General features: G+C 43.8%; 1 protein-coding gene across 1 annotated transcript in view; it reads left to right on the top strand.

Moving 5' to 3' along the window:
- GPRIN3 (GPRIN family member 3) overlaps nt 1-19328 on the top strand; it is a 521116-nt gene that overhangs the window by 305955 nt on the left and 195833 nt on the right. The window contains exon 2 of the mRNA XM_078676116.1: nt 9498-9672. The gene's annotated coding sequence lies outside the window, so the exon portion shown is untranslated. The remainder of the gene's footprint in view (nt 1-9497; nt 9673-19328) is intronic.

Here is a 19328-nt window from a genome sequence, read left to right as displayed (position 1 = left end):
TGAGAAAAGAGGAGGAAAGAGGCAGAATAGAGGTCAGAAACGAGCAGAAAGAGGCAGAATGAAGGTAAGAAACAAGCACAATGAGGCAGAATAAAGGTCAGCAATGAGCAGAAAGAGACAAGATAAATGTGACAAACAAGCAGAAAAAGGCAGAGTACAGGTCAGAAACAAGCAAAAAGGAAAAATATACATCAGCAATGAGTAGAAAGAGGCTAAATAAAGGTGAGAAACTAGCAGAAAGAGGCAGAATAGAGAGCAGAAATGAGCAGAAAGAGGCAGAATAAAGGTCAGCAATGAGCAGAAGAGAGGCAAAGTAAAGGTGAGAAACAAGCAGCAAGAGACAGAAAAAATGCCAGAAACAAGCAGAAAGAGGCAGAATAAAGGTCAGCAACAAGCAGAAAGAGGCAAAAAAAAGTCAGGCGAGAGCAGAAAGAGGCAAAATAAGGGGCAAAATGAGCAGAAAGAGGCAAAATAGAGGGCAAGAGTGAGGAAAAAAGAAGCTGAAAAATGAGCAGAGAGCAATTGGAGGAGGCACAAAAACAAAGGCAGCAGAGGTTAGCGGACTGCAGATAAGCTGGACAGAAGGACCATCACAGGGGGAGCTGGCAAAAGGACCTGCTCCCATGTTCCCTCTACTTGTTTGCCATGCACCCACTGACAGACCCACTCATACACTCACACACCCAATCACAGACTCATTCTGAGACTCATGCACCTACTGAGATACACTCAGACACTCCTGCAACCACTCACAGATCCATTCAAGCACTCATTTGCTCACTCACAGGCCCACTGAGACTCACACACACACACTCACATACCCACTCTGAGACTCACAAACCCACTCACAGGCCCAATCAGACACTCATGCAGCCAAGCACAGATCCACTCAGACACTCATGCACCCACTCACAAACCCACTTAGAGACTCTTGCATGCTCTAACAGATCCATTCAGACACTCATCCACCCACTAACAGACCCACTCAGACACTCATGTTGCCATGCACAGAACCACTGTGAGACTCATGCACCCACTCACCGATTCTTTGAGAGACTCATGCACCCACTGACTGACCCACTCCGACACTCACTCACCCACTCACAGACCCACTCAGACTCACATAACCACTCACAGACCCATTCAGACACTCACCCACTCATAGACTCCTCCATCCATTCACAGACCTTCAAAGACACTAATTTACCCACTCAGACCCAGTCAGATTCTCACAGACTAACTCACAGGCCCACTCAGATACACATGCACCTACTTACAGATCAACTCAGACACTCACACATCTAGTCCCAGACCCACTCAGACACTCATGCACCCACTCACAGACCCACAGAGGCACTCCTACACCCACTTACACAGCCATGTGAACACCCATACAGCCACTCGCATACCCACTCAGAGACCTATACAGCCACTCACACACCCACTCACCTACCTATATAGCCACTCACGCACCCACTCACCTACCTATATAGCCACTCACACATCCCCTCTCAAAGGTTGCAGGTTACAGTTAGGAAATACAATTAAAAAACATTGAAATTCACTGAAAAAATCTAACTACATGTATAGGGATGTTATAGTTAGGATATATAATTTAAAATAACGTGGAAATTCACTAAAAAACAAAGGTTACAGGGATGTTATAGTAAGGCTCAGATTTCACTTGTACAAAACCATTAAAATTCAACAGCTTTGGTTACCTGAGCTAACTATAACTTACACCCGCAATGCACTGCTTATGACCTCACATATTACATCACTCATGACATGGTCAGTGATATCACTCATGATATCCTTGATGACATCTCAAATTATATTAAAAATATTGACGACCACTGCCTTATAGGGATGTGGTCATGTGGACCCAAGGACAGGCTACAAAAGTCAAATCAATTTTACTTAGTCGTGGAGTCCTGTACAGAGCTGTTCTGGCTGTCCTTGGTGCTGAGCAGGAACCACGGGTGGTGCTGGTTTTACTGCTTATATAGTGCTGCAAGAAACAAAATGCAAAAACACAGCACGGTGATAGCTGCTGATTTTGGATGATGGTTGTATGATGTTCTCTGAAGCTACAGTGTCAAGTGCAGGCTTCGATAACCACATAGGTGTCCAACAAGCCTTGAGAGTTGTAAGCACAATGAAATGCTTTGGGAACTTCACTGGGTCCGGGGGAGTAAGGTAGAAGCCTGAGACTTAAGGGCAGGTGAGACTACAACTCTCACAATGCATTGGAAACACCTGGATTTGGTAGATCCCTAGTAGGGCCCAACGGCCAGTGATTTATTACATCCGGAAAGCATTTTGGCCTGCAGTTTTCAGGGGACTAGTGTCAGTAGTCCAGGGGAGACTGGTGGTGCTTCTGGCTTCCACAAGGGTCCCTCTCTTTGAGAGTTTTGAGTTTTAGCCAAGGATGAGGTTCCTTCACTAAGTTCCAAGCCTGTTGCCTCAGGGACAAAGTATTCCTCCTCTGCTTTGTGCTGGTGGACTAAGTCCTGTTGTTGGCGACAAGGTTCTCCCCTTGATCCTTTCTTGCAGGATGTTGTTTAGATCCAAGGTACTGGTGTCAGAGGGGTCCCTTAAATCCTAGATTCAGTGGAGTTACGGTTATGGGAGCTAGTAGCCAATGAGCAGCTAGTCCCTGCAACTAGTCTTCCCCTGAGGTGATCCCATCCGGTGGTGTAGGTTACCTTTTCTACCCAGAGCCCGCAATTTCCTAAAGATGCCAGTATTCAATTGTAGGTGTACAGACCAGGCTGCACACCCTAGAGTGCCGCCAGCCTTCCTGGGAGTGTACACCTCATGCATAGCTAGTTTCCTGCCTTGCCTGGGTGCAAGCAAGCCTGGGGCAAGAGGAGTGCTGTTTCCTACTCAGGGGGACATACCAGATGCATATCAGGGGTAGTGTAGCCTTTAAAGCTTTCTACTCTGATGTACCAATTCACTAGTCATCTGGGATGGAGGGAGGTGTAATTTCCTTCCTGCCCAGCCTTTGTCTCTGACTCTTTAGAGTGACCACACTGCCTGGCAGGAGGTCAGAATCTTGTCTTGGTGGTGGCAGGCATGGGAGAGCACAGGCTGATCAGCCCGAAGACAGTAAAGCGGGGGCAACCAGGAGGTAATCTCTAAGGTGCCCTCTGGGTGCAGGCCACATCACCCAGGGCATGGAATCTTGTCAGGGGTGAGAAGGCACTTTTTCTAAATATCAATATTTAGTGGTACCATCATGGAGCTGCCAATCGTGGGGGTGTCTGGTTGGCAGACCATGTTATCCTTTGGACCGCTAACACATATAGGGGCATATTAGCAACAACTTGTGAAAATTATCGCAAACCACGCTTAGCACAATTTTTTTTATCGCCTCCTATCGCTGGATTTTATTGCGAGATAACGCAGTATTACCAACGTTCTTCTCCACGGCGATAAAAAATCCAGCGATAGCGGCGAATCCCAGCTATAATGTGAGATTTCCAGCGATAAAAATCCTATCACTAAGGAAAATCTCGCTAATAGGCAGGTGGGGACTTAGCCATAGAATCCACCACCCATAGACTATTATGGCTAAGTCAGGTTTTTACCAGGTGTAAAATCCTGGCGCTAATCGCGGTTAACGCTCTTTTTTTTATCGCGTCGCAGGTATTGCTAATAGGCGATAGCTGTGTTAGCGACTGCTTTCAGTCGCTACCAGTTTGGGTACACCCATTTTGCATGTCATTAGCGATAAATATCGCTGACATGCAAAGCGGGCCCAAACCGGTCGCTATCGCCTGGAAGCTGTCGCTAACTGCTGTTAGCGACAGCTTGGTATAAAATCGCCGCTTTATCGGCAAAAAGTGCCACTAAAGCGGAAATAACGCCCTTGCTAATATGCTCCATAGTTTTTTCCAATGGGTAACACCACAATAGGGACATATAGGCTTGCACTTACATGTCCACACCTTAAATGTAATGTATCCTGCCTCCTGCCTCCTGGGCTGAAGAGGCCTTCCTTAGGGGTGCCTTATATGCATTAAAGGCTGTGTATGTGACTGTGCCGCACTTGGTGATGGCACAGTCGAGTTTGAGCAGTGTGCACTGCTTCTACTCTCTGCAATGGCAGGCCTGCTGTCAGTAGGTTGTATGGGTCACCCAGCATGCACAAACTCATGCTGCAGCCCTGGGGACCCCTTATCACCAATGCACTGGGTACCCCTCGTACCATGTACTAGAGACTTATAAGGGGGCAAAGCTATTGCCAATTTGGGCTTACCAAGTCAAACATTACAGTTTTAGGAGAGATCACAAGCAGCAGACTCCAGTGCACTGTCAAAGTCATAGCCATCAGCATTTGAGCAACAATTGGGGGGGCATACAAAAATGGGCACTTTCCTACAGTCCGCTGTATTCTTGTATCGCAATATTCTTAGCCACGATATTCAGTAGTACAATCCTGAAAAATTATTAAGATACTCTACTCAACAGGTGCGCCATACAAACTCCTCAGAACACAATATAACAATGTGTGATTATTCAACAGCCATGACTGCCCCAGCTGCACCATTTAACCAGAATGCCACAAGTATCCCAGTTACACTGTTTACACAAACTGCCCCATTGACTACTATTATCCCTACTGGCTCATTAACTGCAGCTTCCTCATCCTATGATTATGAGCTCAGCCGACATTGCAAGTAGAGACGGTGAGGCACAGATGCCATGTTTGTTATTAAGTATATATTTCAAAGATGGCTTCTGTGGTTAGTATGGCATCTTTGTCAGGTGGGGTAGGAAACTGGCAAAAGTAACTCCAGCTGTACAAATCACAGGAATCTAGATCCCTTGAGAATACATCACTATCAAAATGGGAGTCATGAGAGAAGTGGTTATGGGAGGAAGAGTGAGGCAGGATTTAAAGGAGGTCTGGCTTTGGCAATCTCCCTTTCTACGACAAATATGAGAATTGGAAAAACGAGCGCCAAGAGGCCAAGAAATGTAAAGCTTATCAATTGAATTTCATTATCACTGGGGTGGGAAAAAAAAGAGTGATTAAAGCAGCTAGAAAGAGTGCCCCAGGGAAGACACAGAAGTCCTAAAACATGTCCTGATTGCCCTCTTTTCTCCTCCTCAGGGAATGAGACCGTCTCAAGAGAACCTAGAGGCGTGTGAGACAAGAGAGGATAAGTGGAAGACTTTTTTTGGTTGCCATCCAATCCTAAATCCTCGAAGAGATGTAGGCTAAAGAGACTATTCAAAGTGGATATACATGACTGATGCCACTTATACTCTAGACAATTTCCATTAAATCTACCTGATTTATGGTGCTGAAATGCCCATTGGTGTTCCCCTTATCACACACAGGCACAACAAATCAACAAGTATTTGGCAAAGGCAACAAATCTCGCTTGCATGTCATACTCAAAGAAGGCAGAGAAAGCTGCAATTGTGAAGGAGAATGTGACTGTGTCAGTTTCACCTGTGACATAGGTAAATGTACACATTGTGATATTCTACAGCACGGCTAGGATACAATGTATTAGCACTGCCAACAGGCAGCTACAATTGTCTGTAGCCAGACTCTAAAAAAGAGCTGAGCTAGAAGCTTGATTCACACTTTCCATGGGGGTAGTTGCCCTTCTGCCTGACTTTGGCAGCACACATTAATTTAAACATCTTCCAGATTTGCTTTTCTTTAGCTGTATTTTGATAGAATCTACATTGATTTGAGTTTATAAACTCAGCATCTCAGTGAGTGAATTTTGCATTACATTGACAGCCTTCTCTTATTTTTTTCATTAATATTCCTTTACCTTCTGGTGCCACTAAAATCAGCCTACCCAAGATATGCATTTCAAATAAAATAGTATGATGAACAGATCTAAATGAATGTGACGGTCTAAGAAATTACATTTTAAAAATCTGTATTTTCACATGGGTTTAGGAAATACTCTGTCTACCCTTCAAGGGAATCCAAAAAACCCTGACTTCACCCCATGCATTTGAATAGCCGTATAAAAGTTGCCTTGTGACAGTCCTTGATTTTTTATATATGTTGTGTTATCAGCAGGTGTATAGCACCTTTTAAGATAAGCATGACACTAGATTGCTTTCTTAGTCTAGGTGCAATTTTCATAGGGTTCAAGAGTTTTCCATCCTTCAGGAGCATGTGAGTATTATGTATAGTCGTGTATGGTTAGTAAAGATTTGTAAGGTATATGGTTTCGTAAATGGTTTTTGTTCGCTATTTGAGAGGGAAATTAGTTTGGTCTCGTTACAGATATTTTCAGGGTTTATATGAATATGGCTGGATAGCACCTACACAAAGGCTCACATTAGAAGAGGGACATAAATTCTGATCGGCGGAGTAACAGGATTTATGCGGCCAATCCGAATTACAAGTTTTTTTTTCCCGCATGGACTATTTGGATTACGGAAGCAGCCAAAAGCTATGTCTGAAAGACCATGGATAAAACAAGCCGAATCGGCACAGAAAGATCAATTTCCTAAAGTTACTCTGAAAAAAACATGTAAAACATGTTTTTACCTAGGGCAGGGAAAAACATTAAGAAAATTGGCGGGCAATTTGTAATTGAAGCTATGATGTGCTATTTTATAGTATTTTAAAATATCAATGTTACTACTGTCCACCTCATTGGCAAGCAGGCTATCTCCTTCAGAAGACTAGCAGACAAAGATTGTCTAGCTGCTGACTTGTGACAGCGCAGAGCAGCCCAGGAAACACGACGGCAGGAAAGACCGAGCCTCGCTGCCGCGCTAACTTTAAACCCCTTGGGGCCGCCCCTCCCACCCGGTGACCCACGCCCATTGGACGCGCCTGATAGGGGGCGGCTCAGAAGCTGACGCGCACCGTTTTGCTCGCGCGGGATGTGGGACTAAGATGCTGTCTCGCTTAGCTCCCCTTCGTGTCGCTCGGCCAGCGGCATAGACAGTTCAGTGGTTTTAAAATCACATTTAGACCTCAGAGCTTATTCTCCAGAGAAGATGTGGATGAAGGAAGCAATACTCGCAATTTCAGTGCTGTTCAGATGTAAAGAACTTTGGGGCAAAGTGTCATGTTTCTTCCATTGGGGATGCGGTGTGAAGTTGTATTAGACTGCATAACTCCAAAGCAGGTGACGGTCACGGATCTAACCCAGAGTGAGTTCTGCAACCTCCAACTGACTTTTAAGTCCATCACAGTGAGGGTTCTTCACCACAGGGTAAATTCTATTAACCAGATTAAGTGATGACAGCGAAGAGGGTAACTACCCCAGATCATAGCAATCCCCAGGGCCGGCTTTAGAGCAGTGCGACCAGTGCGGACACACTGGGTTCTAACCTGTGGAGGGGCCGCAGACCGCAGAGTGGGCGCTGTGTTTAGCAATAACTAATGATTGGAGTGATGAGGGGACTTTTGCCTGATGGTGGTGAGAAAATCCAAGGAGCCGGTCATGGGGGTGTGGGGGCGCCAAAAATGATTGACGCACCGGGCACCACCGGCACTAAGGCTGGCCCTGGCAACCCCACCATGCCATGGACCAGGACAGGGAAAATTAGCAATAGCCCTGACCTGCCTGAAGAAGAGCATCCCTACTCCATTGTGGTTTTTGTTTTACTGAAAGCAAGTCCTGCTTTGGTTGGATGGATTCATTAAACCATAATATGCAAAACAAGCAAGGCATCCACTTGGCATTCATCTATACCTGTAGTGCATCCAGCACACTGGCAAATGTGCTGAAGGCTTTAGATCCCCGTCTGCCTCAGGCATCTCTAAATGTGGTGGGCAGTGCTGTGCCCGAGGAGCGTAGGCCAGACTGTCCACCAACCTGGCAGGATGGAGGGTTGCAAACCACAATATTGAGACTCTAAGTCACAAGATTGACTTTTCCAATACCACAATGGAGAAAGCAAGGAAGAGAAGTGATCTCAATGGCGTGGCAAGTGCCCGGATGCAGGTTATGCTTTATCTCAGGGCTCCCCAGGATGAGTCGAAAACTTTGGTCACACCCTCTTTCCAAGGGATGTGGTTTGTAGGGAGTGATATCCTCATAACTTGCAGACATTGTCAGTTTCATTCACACTTATTTTTTAGAGTTGTGCACAATATGTATAGTTTGCTTTTGCATATGTATGTGAAATTTCACAAAAATACCACAAAATGCAAAACAGCAATTAGAACTTTATTTAAATTTTTAACGCAAAATTCATCCTTGAGTCCATTTTGGATCCAAGGACAGATTTTGCGTGAAACAAATGAGAACAACAACCACAAATGCCATTAACAATAGCTGCTCACTTTTTGGGCTAGTCACGTTGTGGTCATCTCCTGTGCTAAAATTGTGCCCATGACATGGCATAATCACACTGTGTGGCAACATGTTGTATTTCGAGAATTTTGAACGACAATGAACCAAAGGTGAGCAGCACAGGGCAATGGAAAGATATACTTATCAACACCTCTTTCTCAAATCAAACATGAAACATATTGTTATAAACATTTGTAAGCTATTTATTTGCTTTTTAACCACAGCGCTATACTCGGGGTGGTACTTCCTGTATACTGGCAGAATCAGACTATCACTTGTCTTTGGCTTTTCAACACTTCCACCTACTTATTAAATATGAGAAATCCCCTTTGCTTTAGTAACCATCACTTAATCAGATAGGGAGACTGATAGCATTAACATATATCTGTCACCTCCAACAACCTCACCTCACCTCACCTCACTAAAAACTATGGGGCCAATTACGAGTTTGGCGGTGCTGCACTGGCTCTCACTGACACAGCACCACCAAACCTGCGCAAAGACTGCCCACCTGATCACGAGTTGAATTGGTGTAAGGCGGATGGTCCTTTGCCTTTCCCATGGCGGTGCCTGGAAAACAGGCACCGCAATGGGAACGGCAAAAGAAGTTCCAGCACGATATGGACGGTGACATCCATGCTGAGCTGGAACTTTGTGGGAGAACAGACAGAGGAGCTCATGTTGTGCCCCTCTGAATGTATCCCCATGGTGGGGGGGTGGCATGGAGGCTCTGTAGAGTCACTTTTTATTCCCGCACCACCAGCCTTTTCATTACGGGCTCCTGCCATGAAATGGCTGGCGGTCCAGGAACTCGTAATATGCCTAGCGGGACTGCACCAGCCCCTCCCAGGATATTGCATTGTGGTGCAGCTCTGCCACTGACAGGGAACGGGGGTTCCCTGGTGCAGCCGGTGGTCCTCTGCTGCTACAACTACATGTAGTCATAATACGGTGAACGGGTCACCGCGAGCGCAGCAGACTTACGACCGCCGCACTCGTAATCAGACCCAATGTTCCTGAGGGTAACAGATGTTTCCCACTCTTAGGTTTGTGTACGTAACAGTAAGAGAAGTATCCCATTTCGTTCACAAATTATTGACTCAAAGATGTTATTTTATTTGATCTACAATTCTCATTTCAGTGAATTGAGCAGCTACAAGTAGGTGTCTAATACAGCTTCATTTACTTGATCCGCAGGTATTGACACAAGATGGTCGACCACTGTAAGACCCGGCCTGGCAGCGCGTGACAATGTTGGAAGTGGAAGCCCAGCAGGAAGCAGTAAGAAGAAGTATGTGAAATGGAGCCATGACACTGCATGCCTCACCTCTTACACTCAACAACTTGACCAGGCACCCATGCACATGAGGAGGTACAAACACATTTTTAAACATTTTTGACAGTGTCTGCATCTTGTTCGGAAAGGAGAGTGAAACTGAGAACTGGAGGTTTTTCTAGAGTAAGTTCAGTTTCTTGTGATGAACTTAACCTTCCTGGAGGTTGTAATAATTATTTACACTGATTGTTGATTAAACCTTATATTCTGGTTGCCCCATCCCAATAGCGTGCTGCTTTAATTTAACTTTTGACTTTTGTACTTTTCACGTAGCTATATTATTAGTCAATCAGATGGTTTTTTTTAAGAATCAGCACGCTTAGATAAAAATATAACAGTGATATAAAAATGGAATGGTATCACAGAAATATATTCTAATAATTACTGGCTTTTCCACATCGTTTCTTCAGAACCAAATGAAACATTAAACAACAGGGTATTATTTGATATACTATGCAACACAATAGCATAATGTGGTGCAGTTAGATTCCACTTGATATACCTGAACTTCATAACAATTTCTACTGCAGAGTAGTCCGGTTCTAGAAGTGAATATGTGCATAACTTTTATAATATTTGCATCTAATTTAGCACGCTGGCACAAACGGGGGTCAAAGATGTATATGTGTATGTTTGACCCATTGTCTGATACTCATTGAAAGACTTTGCGTGTGGACATACATTTGGCGGCACATGCATCAACGGGAATTGCATTCGCAAATGCTGCAAATCGCAGAATTCGGCTGTTTGCGAATGCAATTCCAATTTTTGGGATGCATTATAATTTTTGTAATTTTCGCAATTTAAGAAATCGCAAAATTGCGATTTCTTAAATTGCGATTGCATTTAAGGAATCTGAAATTGAGATTCCTTAAATGCAATGCATCAAACTGTAAAAATTTGCTAATTCGCAAATAAGGGGAGCAAATTACCATGAAATTGACCTTCATGGTAATTTGCGAAAACTTTGAAAAATGCACTAAAGTGCATTTTTCAAGGTTCCAGTTTACACACACACATGCCCTTGGGGCATGTGTGTGTGCAAAATGTACTTATAGGCAGATTTCAGGGGTGCAACAGGGTGTCCTTTGGACACCCCTGCACCCTTGAAATTGCATTCTCAATTTGCGAATTTCTAATGGTAAATCGCAAATTAAGAATGTCTTCCCATTCATTCCTATGGGCCTCTAGGCCCATAGGAATGGATGGTGAGGTATTCCTTAATTGCGATTCTCAATTAGAGAATCGCAATTGAGGAATTTTAAGAAATCGCTATTTTTTTAGCGATTTCTTGATGCATTGCAGTTTGCAATTCCTTAATTGCGATTCCTTATTTTTCGCAATTAAGGAATCGCAAAATGCAATATTGATGCATGTGCCCGTTAGTTCTTATGCAATTAAAAGTGAGGGTTTTCTGATTTTTTCGGGGGCATGGCTCCCTCTAAATGACGTAATGGCTTTGCCAGTGCATTATAATACAGGATTACTGTCAAAAAGGACGTAAAGGGATGCACCAATGGCACACAGATAGTTCACCAGCGAAAATTCTTTGAGTGGACCTCAAGGGTCACAGTGGCACTCCAGTTACACCATCCCACCCCCCTTTCCCCCCGGGAGTGACTGCCATAGGGAATACCCTCCGTTGAGAGTCCCACACTAGGCTGTAGGTGCAGTTTTACAGACATGGACAGAGTTACAGGGATTGAACTGTCAGTATCCGTTGGAGGGTCCTCTATACACCCCAGACCCCGAGGTTGCCATAAAGACCCCCCTCAAAATTTCAGGGACAACGTCCCTAGAAACACGGAGCAGCAAGTAATCCAGTTTCAATGTTTTCTTACTGAAAATACTTTTCGTAATTTTTCTCACGCTTCTGTTTTCAGTGTTGAAAGTTTAGGGGCATATTTACAAGCCCCTTGTGCCAGTTTTGCGTCACTTTTCCCATGTTAAAAATTATGCAAAAGTGGCACAAGGGCCTTGTATATCTGTCCCTTCGTGTTGCTGTGGTCTTAGCAGCAGTGAAGGTCTGGACAAACCCTATTTGTTTACATTGAACGATATTAAATTCCTTATTTCAAAACACAAATATTACGAGCTTCTCTAATACATTCTCTATAATATGAGAGATTCTGTAGTAATCTGCGTTGCTTAACAGTGTGATTAGTGAGCACTCTAACATTCACAAGTAAAAAGAATTACATTCAAGAAAAATTATAACAAATGAGGAATTTTTACTAAGAATAATTAAGTCAACTCTGGTGCAACCTATGGAGTTTGAGGCTCTCACAAGGATAAAAAAAAGTGGGCATATTTTTCAATATTTGACGCTGCGCAGGAAGCTACCTTGCTGCACTGCGTGACAGGGAAATGGCAGGAAGGCACCATATTTAACATAATACGGCATATTCCTGCCTTTTCCCAGTGGTGGCCCACTATGTGCTGCTTGTAACCGCGATGAAAAGGTGCCTGCGTTGTAAGCAAGATTGTTTTTGTGGAGGAAGGGGCACCTTCCTGCACAAAAACAATCCCCTGTGGCATTTCCCTCTTTCTATGTGTGCTGCAGCGCACATTGAAAGAGGTAAAATCGAGTAGAAATAAAGATATTTCTCCACGTTGTGCCTCCCCTGAGGATACATGGCAGGTTTGGCACATTCCCAGGTCTACCATCAATGGTAAATCTGGGCATTAGTCAAAATCCATTGGTGTTGCCTGGGAGCATTCATGCATCTCCCATGGAATGCCTCCCTGGGGGCACAGTTACGCAACACAGAGACCTGTGCTGCGTTGCGTTACTCCAGATTTATGACACCACTCAGGGCCAAGCAAGGGGCCTTGCATGCCTTGATAAATCACACTTAAGCATTGCGTCGCGCTTGACCCCATTGCGTGGTGCATAAGCAAAGCAACCCTTTGATAAATATGGGTCACAGTGCAGCTGCTGCAGGAGCATGCCAACTAATGCCCCAGCCCTGAATAAAGGGCTAGATGTTCAAAGCATTTTTGAGGTTGCAAACTCTCCAATTCGGAGTTTGTGACTGCAAATATTGCTTTTTGTATGGTTATTAAACCCATTCTAGGAGTCAGTAATTGTTTTCCAACTCCTAAAATGGGTTTAGAAATGGATAAATAATTTCTTTTTGGAAGGGGTGTGTTGTTGATATACTATCCTTATGTATTAAATAATTAGGATTGAAATAGCAGTCATAAACCATTGAAAAGTTACTAAACCTCAGATTGGGGTGATTACCCATTTGCAAAAGTGCCTTCCCGTTTGTGGCAAATAAAAATAAGTTTGTTGAGGAATAGGTAGTGTCCACGTGAAATATTGTGACTTACATCATGAATTATAATGAGGAATGTTGAATGGCAACTCGCTCCAAATCAGAATTTTCTGAAGCGATGCATTTGCACACAGGTCAGTTTGGAAAATGATTTACTGGTCACAAAAATACTGGTCAAAAGTTGTGACCAGTATTTTGCCAGCAGGTAATAGTCCATCTGGCACAATGAATGCAGCAGACCTAATGTGGCACTCTCCCCGTATTTTTACAACTCTCACAAACTCTTTTCAAAACTTCCTGCGGTTTGATAAAAAAAAACCAGCACTAAACAGAAGCAGTCTATGCAGTGATTAGCGTGCAGGAACAACAAAATATAAATCAGTTATGCATAAATCATCCAAAAGTCTTTGCCTCCTTTGTAAGGAGCCCCTGAATGAGGAGCTCCTACTCTTTTTCGTCAGATCGGCCTTCTGCTGGTTTTATAGCATTTCATTGAATGGGTTTTGCAAAGGACAGGGCAGTCCTGCCAAGTACCACGCATCAGGCATTAGACTAACGCATTTTAAAGTGGTGCTCTGCATCACTGCATTAAAATACCTTAATCACGCATTTTTAGTGCCTTATCCACCTGCGCTGTGAGAGTAAAGCCGAGAGAGACTGCAACCATCGAGCTGCGATTACAGCAGCGCGCGCCGCGTGCTGTGCATTTGGTGCTGCAAGCTCACTATCCATTCTACTAATGACCTCTCAGGTCTGCAAATTAATAGAATTTAATTTTAGCAGGCTTGAGAGAACTGCCACTCTGTCATCCTCTGGCTCGTAACATGGCTGTTAGCAGCTGAGATCTCCCGCGGCTGTCTCTGTCTGCAACGCGGACTGTAGCTCCCTGCTAGTAGGGACTACATGAATCATCTGGGGTGGCATGTGAGCTTCCCTGGCTATTGATGTCTTTACTGGCACCTTAGGTATTGAAGCAGCTGTGCTGAGCAGACCCTTGCATTAGCAACTGTCTGCAGACATCCGGGTATGAATGGTGAGCCCACGTCTGAGGTCAGATAAACTAAAGAGAGTGCACAGTAGCAGTGGGATCAGGACGAGGTTGCACTATTTCACCAGGTACTTCGCATGCACCTTGCAGAGGCACATGAAGCAGTCTTGGCACAGGAGATGAGAAGCGGGAGCCAGCATCCCTCTGCAATTAGGTAAAGAGTAAGTATTGTAATGTTGGATAGATCTGAAATATTTCCCTGTCAGCGGAGGTTCGAGTTTCTGTGGAGTGCACAGCAGTAAGCACTATTTATAAATACTAACAAGGTGGCCTAAGTGCCACTTCCGCTCTCCTCCCGCCCTTATTGAAGCTTGATTGTACTATACAGAGAACACGAGCAAATGCTTTTGCTGCCTCTCAGCGAGGACAAAGCGAAACCAAAGTGGATGATGACTGGTCCATCATCCCCTTTGGTATCGCTTTGTTCGCCCTAAGTTGGCAGGGTATGCCCAGACGTGGGTCCTTGCTCACTCTACCACTGGATTCAAGATAGCCTGGCTGATTAGGATTATGAATCCGAAACCGGCCCCAAGATGCTTGTTTCCGGTCCAGGGAACACATGGCTTTGCAGTTCGGGCTGGACTGTTCCCATGAGGCACAGGGTCAGACTGATTTGCATATGGCCATGTCTGAACTGGGGTGGTGGAGTGAGCTAAAGAATGGTGACGGAATAAACCCAGATCCGTTGACTGGGGGTGGGTGTTTGATTTGCTCAAACGCTCCATCCATCATCCTCTTTGGTATCTCTCAGCGAGGACAGCAGGGCACAGGGAGGTCTTGGCTGCTTTAGAAATGTACTTAGTATGTGTAGACAGTCCATTTTAACATGTGGGATTTTCAGGCCTACGGATGAGTTCAGATTTGAATGTGAAGGTATTTTTATCCATACAACTAGTACTTTACTCTGTATAAAGATCAAACCGTGCTCCATTTACACTAACAGACGTACGCACCCATGCATTCGCACATACATGCACACGAGGGAGGTGATGAGATGAAGGCTCTATTACCCGCTGTCCAATTGCATCTGTTGAAATGGACAGGCACTCACTTGCATTAATTTAAAATATTTCAATAAAGGGAGATCTCTGATGTCCCTTTCTAGTCTTTGTTACACCAATATTACGACTTAGCTTACCTTACAATAATATGTCAGAGCTACGACATAGAAATGGTACACATAAGTGCAGGGTCAAACTGGAAATGCTACACACAACCAAGCTGAACAACCCATTGGCAGCCATGCAGCACTACCTTAGTGCAAGTACATTTAAGGGATATTTTCCATTGTTTTATTCACTATAAAGTTTCACATATATTGACACACAAAGTATGGAATCTCACATATAAGAAATCTGAAACTTGGCTGCTATGGCAGGGCCTAGAGATCTGTTTGCTGCAAGCAGGGCCAGACAGGGAACCCAAAGCAGCCCTGGCAATTTTGGAGCAATCAGAAATCTCTTTTCGTGTTTGTACATAAGTAGATCAATTGTTTAAGAAAGTTAATGTTCCATTACGTCATATCTAAATCAAGCAGAAACGTTTCAGAAAAATAATTAGTTTAGTGAACTCCATAAAATATTCTTAGTGCAATTATATTTTTTCAGGATTACGTTAATCAAGTTGGAGTTGCAGCTTCGTGCTTTTTTATGTGTGCTTCTGTAGTGATAGTCTAAAGCAGAAGAGTCCATCTTTGCGCACTCTTCTTTGGCCCCAGTATTCCTGCCCTACCCTTCCCAGAAGTCTCTGCATATTATTCTGTTCTTAAGACATTGAGGAAGAATTTTCCAAGCCCCACGTGGGCTTCAAAAAGATTATTCTTTGAGGAGTGGGAGAGTGCCGCCTTCAGTTGCTGTTATTTACTCAATTCCCATTGGTTGATGTGGAGGCGGAGCAAACCTTTGGGCAGGGATCTACGAGTACGGGAACATAGGCATCCTGATTGCTGACATTTTATTCAGACTGGAATCTGTGTATAAACACATGCAAATATATAAGTTGGTTTAAATGGGATAGTTCTTTCATCAGGCAGCCCTGCGTATATAGTCATAAACAATCTTTGGCCCCATCCTCAAAGTCAATTATAGCCATTAGTCTACATTTATAGGTGAAAACAGCTCCAATTAGGCCTATAATAATCCACATTTGTAAAGCGAAAACAACCACCCGTAAGGGTCTCCAGGTGCTGGGGGCCGTCTGGAAGATTAAGCAAGCTATTGCCCAGAGTCACATGGTGCTGGGCTAAACTGCCGCCGGCGATCGAACCGTGATCCCCAGATTCCAGCGTCAGTCGCCCTGACCGCGGCGCCACACCTCTCCTACAAGCTATTCACTAAGCACTAACTGGTAGGAGAGGAGTACATGCCTTTACTATTGCACAGTTGAATGGCCCAACTGTTTACAATTATTCAGAGGTAAACCGCACAAAAGGAGGTGGAGGACGCAAATTAAGAGGCATTTTCTCTTGATCCACCAACTCATGAGTTAATTTGCATCACAAACTCCTCCCCACCACATCCTTACTACGCAAAGGGTCAGCGATTTCTCCAAGCGCAAGGGAAGGGAGAACAGAGTACCCCAAAAACATGTATCTACCGTAAATAAAGCAGCTTCTTAAGGGGAATATAATTTCCACACTTTCACAACACCATCTAACCTTAGGTTAGACTACACTGTAGTACATTAACACAATGTATTCCTCTGTTTACTTTCCTTCTCAAAAGCAGTTTTATTGTGAAAGGTTTACAAAGAGGTGACACTTCAAATATGCCTTCTGTAACAAACATTTCTGGAAAAGAACTATACAGAATTAACATTTCTGTGTAAAACTCTCTGTTCTCAAAAATCATTGAAGGATACAAAACAAACTTGATTTCCAGTCTAGGGCGTCCAATTGTACTCTTTGAATATATTTTAGTTCCTGTTTCTAATTCTGGCAAGAAACGACATCTGTCAGAGAGCATGTATCCACAAAAAATAACTTGTCTGTTTCATCCACTTATACCCTAATATTCTTTTCTAGTATCTATCCCCTAGGACAGATTTCAGCTGTCTGTTGTTGACAATACAAAAACCTATACTGGGCTTTGTGTCTGCCCATTGCTCACGGTTGGTTGGCTTTCTTGTCAAGCTCATTTTGATGCCTCCTAGTTGATGGCATTCCTTCCTTTTCTTTTGATTAAATGACATATCCTTCTACTGCTCACATTCAGGGGACTACTTATTTGTTTTTCTTTTGCTCATCTCCCTTGTGTGCTGCTTCTCCCCTAATTACCAACCCCACCACGCTCCTTATTGCTCCCTCCTCCATATACCTTCCACAGCCCTTCCACCGTTTCTGACACCCCTGCTTTCTTTGTATTTTATTTTATTCTCTTATTTCATCCCCCGCCTTAAACTCCTTCTCTGCATTAATTTCTCCCACACCAGTTCCTCCTCCCACAAAGCTGTTATTACCCAAAAACTTTTTTCAAATTTCTGTAAGGCTCAACAGCTGCTATTTCTTGGCAGGCTACTCCACCTTTAACAAGTATTTGCAATGCAAATAGTTCTGGCTTTAAAGGAGTGTTGCATGGTAATGTGAAGCATTGCACGTAAATTGCATGGAAATGGATATGTATTTGTGTGGAAGCAAAGAACTGTAAAATAATATTGGTGCAGGTAAAAGGTCATGAGGCAGTCAAGTCAGACCGAAATATCCGCGTTGCATTTGACTGCCCTCCTCCCATCTGTGCTGCTGCCAGAGAATAACACCATACATTGTCTAGTTATGTAAGACAGTTTAACAGCATTAGAATATCATATGGGTGCCCCTGAAAGATCAACCTCAGGCAGCTGGATGAATCAACAAAATGTTCACATCTGTGTGGAGGACAAGCACTTTTTAATGGAAGCACACAGCTTCGGCCCAATCAAAACATGTACTCGGGTCCCACCATGGGGGCGGAGCCAATGTCCCTCTCTAGAAATGGTCACATAATTGTCTGGTGACAGCTAGGCTGTGAAGGCAGACCATAAAAAGTGCTTTCAAATCATTTTTTATTTACCTCTCCAAGAGGCTTCCACCTTCTTGGAACAGTAAATAACAAAATTAACAAATTGACACTGTCATGCACAGATGTGTACATGCTTGGGCACACAGGCATCATAACACTTGGCTGCCTTTGCATCATGACGTATACACATGCATGTGCACCTTCATACAGACAGGAGTAAAGTCTTCAAAAGAGTAACAAAGCCTTTAGTTGAGGTTACTGACAAACGTCATGATTTGTTCATTGTTACGATATTAGTTATTTTTTTCAAAAATAAGGCTTTTAATTAGTGTTGCTATGAATGAGCATCAATAGAGAGGCCAACTCGATTTTTATGAGTTTTCATACTTAATTGTTGCTTCTACAGAGCCTAGCAATCAAATATAGAAATTAGTATTTCTACAGTATATACATTAACCGAGCCAACAAATTTCGATGAATTTTTAGGGTGACAAAATTGAAAAGAAAAGAGATTAACATTACTTTCTTGAAGTCATCACTCCTGTTTATACTGAACATAAAATGCACAATGCTAAGAAGAGGCAACTCTGCTTTCTTTCAGGGGCCCATTGCGAGATAGTCATCATGTGCACCCACATGTTGTTGCACTCTTTTTTAGGTCTCGCGCCTGCGATGCATATGGCGAAGCCATATGCATCGCACAGGCGCGATACTATAGTTGCCGGGTCTGCTTCCCAGGAGACAGGAGACTGGCACGCGCACGCTCAGGAAAGCGATCGGAGCCGGCCGCGCGCGCGTGTTCCCAATCTCCTGTCTCTCTGGAACGTTTGGCATTCCACAGCAGCGTCTCCCCTATCCCCGCCGCATGCTCATGCTGCTGCCTGGTTTGTTTACATGCACTCTAATGCACACAGAATCACTCGGTACAATCTGGCTTCTGTTCACTCGCTAGTACGGACTTGCACCGCCCCACCTCCCCCCCTGCCAAATACATTAATTCTAAATACTGCTTATTTTCGTATCAGACTGACTTCTCATATCTGGGATAGCAGGGGCACCTTCCACAGTGACTAGTGCTTCACAAAAAAAGAATTATCGGCTAGCGCTCAGAAGCCTTGAAGCTTTAATTGAATGACACCACAGTTTGATGCCCCGCTCGTCTTAGATGCTATGCGTTCCAGACACTGATTTTATAAGACTCACTTGGAGCTCTAAACTGTGACTTGATCTTTATTTTGGTCATTTCGTTTGCCCGGAAGGACTAACATATCTGTGAAACCCTCTTCTTTTATAGTTTGGGTATCGTCTGTCGTTTAGCAGGATAATACTATATATTTGAAAATACAAATATCTGGAAGGAGCAGAGAG

The sequence above is a fragment of the Lissotriton helveticus genome, chromosome 2_1 (genome assembly GCF_964261635.1).
Source record: "Lissotriton helveticus chromosome 2_1, aLisHel1.1, whole genome shotgun sequence".
NCBI classification, from domain to species: Eukaryota; Metazoa; Chordata; class Amphibia; order Caudata; family Salamandridae; genus Lissotriton; species Lissotriton helveticus.
Note: the sequence above shows the minus strand (reverse complement) of the source record. Positions and strands in the feature narration are given on the sequence as shown.